Source organism: Tasmannia lanceolata, unplaced genomic scaffold, assembly GCF_043159265.1.
Source record: "Tasmannia lanceolata isolate RefF3 unplaced genomic scaffold, GAP_Taslan_0.1 ptg000020l, whole genome shotgun sequence".
Taxonomy (NCBI): domain Eukaryota; kingdom Viridiplantae; phylum Streptophyta; class Magnoliopsida; order Canellales; family Winteraceae; genus Tasmannia; species Tasmannia lanceolata.
The window spans coordinates 31,067,121-31,072,884 of NW_027518697.1; positions in this window are offsets into that span (position 1 = coordinate 31,067,121).

A 5,764-nucleotide genomic window follows, 5' to 3' on the forward strand; every position below is an offset into this window, starting at 1 on the left:
GACAACCTCCTAACTCTAGAGGAAGATCCTTTCGAAAAAACAATATTTTGAAAGATTTTTGTAATTTTGAAAGATTTAAAATGCTTATTTTTAAAGGTTTGGCTGGACTTGGGATGTGGATCCCAAGCTGCACTACGTACCCTGTTGAAAGGGATCAAGCCAACGTAGTTCGGAAACGACTTTCCTAACTACTCCTAAATGACTCAAGATTTTTGAGATTTTTTGGTTTTTTAGATGTTTTTTATTGTTTTTAAGTGTTTTTGACTCAAGGGAGACAAATCCTATCATCATAAGGGGAGGACAGGCTCCTGAATATCCCGCAAAGGTTGGACAGCATCCTATGCTTTGCGAGGGAAAAGAACAGAAAACACAGCTCTGCAAGGGTTGGACAGCATCCTATACCTTGCAGGAGCGGATAGAAAAACAGATGATTTGATAAGAGGTAGAATAGAATCCTAACCCCTATGATGATAGGATTGACTCCCTAGACTAGGGACGGATTCCTATGCTAGTGGACTGTCAAACTAAGATAAAGCTCACAAATAGTAAGGAAAAAGAGACCTTGTGCATATTTGACAAAGGTAAAAACACCCAGCCGGGCCGAACAACTACCTAGCCCTAGGGTGCAACAAATGTGCGACCCAATACCCATAAGGGTAGGGGTATGATGCCAAGCCGAGTAGGGTGTTCTCCCAAAACCAAAAGACGCACCAAAGAAGAGGTTTAGCAAGAAAATGAGTCTGGGCAAGTCTCTTAGACACAGAGGTAGGATAGAGAAAAATGCTAACAAGGAAAAAGAGACCTTGTGCATATTTGGCAAAGGTAAAATACCCAGCCGGGCCGGACAGCTACCTAGCCCTAGGGTGCAACAAATGTGCAACCCAATACCCATAAGAGTAGGGGTATGATGCCAAGCCGAGTAAGGTGTTCTCCCAAAACCAGAAGATGCACAAAGAGGATGTTTAGCAAGAAAATGAGACTGGATAAGTCTCTTAGACATAGAGGTAGGATAAAGAAAAATGCTTGCAAGACTGGGCAAGTCTCTTAGGATGGGCTTGGGCTATCACCTTCATCGCCCTTGCAATGAGAGGGAATTCTAGTATCTAAAGAATTTAACAAAAATCTAAAAGACTGTGTTAGTCTATCAAAGAGAGAAGAAAAGTCTACCAGATAATCACAAATTCCATTCTATTCTTATAAAAATAAATCAAGTAATAAACAAAGAAAAATTTTCAATAAAATAATACACGATCTATAGCAATTATAAAATGATAAACAACATTAATTAGTTCAGACCAGCCGCTGGATAGCCTAATAAAGTAAAAGAAAACAATATCAAACACTTCTATGCCCAACCAAAAACACCACCCCAATATGGGGATGAAATCAGATGATGCTAAAGTAATCATCTGATATCAAATACACATGATAATATTTCTATATCACGCCTTGAAATCAGACAGTACTCATGTCGATAATATCGAATAGAGTAGTCATCTGATTTCCTTCTTCCTATTAAACAATTTATTTAAATAAAAAGGAATGAGTATAATAAGCTTTGAAATAATCTCACCTGAACAATCTATTTATTACCGAATTTGGGGTGCCCAAGAAGATTGTATAGAATATTTTAAAATGATCAAATGAGATAATGATAAAAAAAAATGCAGGAGGATCTTGTTAATACAAAAAGGAAATATTGTAAACATTAAAATAATAAGATGTCAGCAGTCTATACCTTTCTTAAAGAAATGACATCATCCCAGCTCAAAATATTATCAATGACAAGTCTTTTTTAGAAAATTTAAACAAGCGTGAATTATCACCTAAGAATATAGCCACTTACAAAGGTAGCAGCTATGTTCAATAGCAAGCAATGAACAATAAAGGACAGCAGCTACGTGCAATAGCAAACAGTGAACAATAAATGACAGCAGCTACGTGCAATAGCAAACAGGGAACAATGAAGGACAGTAGCTACGTGCAGAAAAATGTGCTAAACTAGTAACAGACTTGTGTGCCATGGATGAGACAGATTATGTGCCAAAAGTGATAGTAAAAACATGCCATAGGTAACAGGTTATGTGCCAAAAGTAATAGTAATATGTGCCATGGGTGAGACAGATTATGTGCCAAAACTGTGGCGAAAATGAACAGATTTTGTGTCTAAAACTATGACCACAAGATGGACAAATTTTATACATAAAACGGGGTCGAATTGTGCCAAAACAGGGGCTGTTTTGTGCATGATCCAGGGCTGAAATGGGGGTATCTCAAACAAGGGCTGACTTATGAGGTTGATACACACAGGTATGACATGGGAATGATACACACAGGGCTGACATGGGATTGACACACACAGGGCTGACATGGGGCTGATACACGCAGGGCTGACATGGGATTGACACACACAGGGCTGACATGGGGCTGATACACGCAGGGCTGACATGGGGCTGATACACGCAGGGCTGACATGGGATTGATATACACATCAAAAATGGGCTTAGATAATAATGATACTTCTACATCTTAACTTTAATTTCATAATTGAATCTAGAATTTTTACCCTTGAAACATTATTACGATTTCTAAAAAGAAATCCTTACATAGCAACTACAAAATGGATAGATGAGTTTATGCCATTATTAGAGCAAAACTGAACTAGTATAACACCTTGGCTAAATGATATAAATAATCAGTGATAAGGATTATAAGGAAATATGTTTGAATTAAAATATTGTTCACATAAAAACTACTCTGAACTGTACAAGTAGCACAATATGTCACTGATACAAGACTTAAAAATTTGAACCAAAACATGATCATGCTAATGCCATTTTCAAAAAAAATTCTAAAAATGTAATTATAGGATTTAAACTATGGACATAAAAAAACTAAGCATCTCGAGCCCACATAATTTCAGTCTTATACAATCTAAGAATTAAGAAGAGAAATAGACATAAGCAAAAGGAAATGATATTGGAAGCCTTGAGCTATGAGGTAACAGAGAGAAATATAAATGAGGTTTCAATGTGGCTGCCAAAACAATGTTATAAGAGATGTTATTATCAGAGAGACAGCTGACAACACAAAACCATAAGGGCTGTTATGATCAAGGGGATGGCTGCTACAAATCAAGAGGATAAGAGCTGATACAACCGTAAGTGTGTGAGGGGCTGTTATTCTCAAAGGTATAGGTAATAACAATGGCTACACTCCCATCATAATGTTCATAGCAGGCCCTCCCTTTCAACTCATATTAAATAGCTCCCAAGACTAATATTTTTATGGAAATGAATGACTCAACTTGTAAACTCAGAATGAAACTATCTCATATCATGATGATCCCTAATATAACTGACAATGCGAAGGGAAAGCTCATATTTGCTCATTAAAAATATAATAGACTGTCTGACATCATCTTTTCAAGAAGACACAATGAAGCAAACATTTTTTTCTAAAAAAAAAAATCCAGACATATATAAACTTCTCAAAACAACAGTCAGATAAAAGCGTAAGAAATACACCAAATAACAGAAATACAAAAGAAGATCCAATATATTAGAAGGATAAGCCTTAAAATTATTGTCTCTTTCAAATGTCATCATCTGACAAATCAATATGAACAAGCTAATTTCACACATTACTTAGAATTTCATAATGAAAATACCATGAATCAAAGATACTTACTTGTAATTGAAGAGATTGCTTGCACAAGATGCAAAATATAGGCAATTCCTTTCTTCTTCTCTGAAAATTGCTTTCAAAATTGCAGAGGAATGCTCACACTTGCTTCATTTGAGATCATAGATCTCCTCTGCTTCTAAATCTGAGATTTCATATCCAAAATCTACCTCTCCTTCTTCTTCTTGATTCCTTGGTTTGCCGAATTTTCACCTTTTCTTCTTTAATAGAAGATAATGACGAAGACAAACCAGCTGCTGTTGTTTTGAGGCTAGCGATTTTAGATCTGAAATTCCTCTCTCCGATTTCCGGCAAAAGTGACCGGGGAAGATGAAAATTCTCTTCTCGCTGCTTTGTCTTTCTCACAGACCCTTTTCTATGCTCTTCTCAACTCATTGTAGTGAACTAATCTCTCCTGCTTCTCCTTCCTCCTTCTCAGTTAATTTCCTTCCAGAAATATACAGATCGGAATAGATCTCGTCAGTAATGGCAAAGAATTCGAGTGATGAGAGTAGATCAGAGAAAATGAAGGTTTCCAAAGGAGATTAGAAATTCTAGGGCAGAAATGATCGATTGGAGAAGAAGAAATGAGCCGGAATTTGACCGGAGAAGAAGAGATTTTGATCGGAAAAAAGAAGAAAAATGAGATTTAGGTTTTAGATTTGGGGAAAACTCTCTCTTCTCTTTTTCTCAGATCTGCTCGCAGATCTCTCACAGATATCTCTCTTCTCTGCAAAAATCTGGAGTTTCAAGGTTCAGAATAGAAAGGATGTGGATCTAGGGTTTAGAAGACTAGATCTAAGGTTTATGACTTCGGATTTTAGAAAAATTTAGGGTTTCAAGCACGTGCTTGTGATTTGAGGTTAAAGAACAGAGAAAACAGAGTGTAGAAAAGCTTGCTGACTACAAAAAATGGCAGAAATTTTGCCAGAATCTCACCAGCATTTGGTCGGAGAAGATAAGAAGAGGATTGATCGAAAAGAAAAAAATGGGGATAAAACTTATCAAGAAGAGAAACAACTGCTAATAGCTTCGAATAGGAGCCTCCGGCAAAGATTTCAGCGAAAATTCCGACAATTCTCACCGGAGAAGACGATCGGAGAACCAGATCTAGTTTCTCTCACTAGGTTTCTCTCTTTTCTCACTCTCTCTCTAAACATACGAAAAAATTTTCTTCCTCTCTCTCTCTCTCTCTCTCTGCAGATCGATCGAGATTTGGAATGGAATTTCGATCAGAAATGGCCGAAAAAAAGGATCGAAGAGTAAAGAGCAATGAATTAGGGTTTCAAGAGAGAGATCTAAGGTTGAAATACAAAGAAAACAATGGAGAAGAAGAAGACCGGAGATTTGACCGGAGATTTGCCGGGATCTGACCGGAGATCTGCCGGAGAAGACAACGGAGAAAAGGTGGGTTTGGAATCTCTCTCTCTCTCTTTTCTTCTGCCGATTTCTCTCTTTTTTTTAAAAAAAAATGAGATTAAGACGACATTTATAGAAAATTTTGATGATGATATTGACACTCCATTTGATGAGCGCGCGATTTTGCGCGTCCCATTCGGATAAAAAATACACCATTCCAGAATAAAATCGCCCCCCTCTCAGGATAAACACACCCCCCTCTTCTGTTTTACACTACGGCTTCGCCTGGGTTCGTTTGCTAGGCAAACGCGCTCGGATTCTGACAAAATTTTGGAGGGACCTAGATGAAACCCTAACCTAGCTAAGGGTGGAGTTTGGGATTCTACCTTATTGATTTGATGGGGTTTTGCTCAAACTGAAGGGATTAGGGCACGGTCAAAATGGGGTGTCTACAGATGCCCCTCTTTGGCAGAGCGTGTTTGTCACGCGAATGTCAAAGCTGAACAGACAGCACATTTTGACTGGCCCAAGATTAAAGAGTTTAGACTTTTTGATTTTTTAATTTTTGAAAATGATATCCACAAGATAACATGGTGAAATAGCCTTTCACCATACTCTGACTCTGCAAACGCTGGTGAGATAGCCTCTCTCCAACTCTTAACTCAGTACATATTGACGAGATAGCCTCTCTTGCAAAATATTAAAGGATAGATTTGATTGT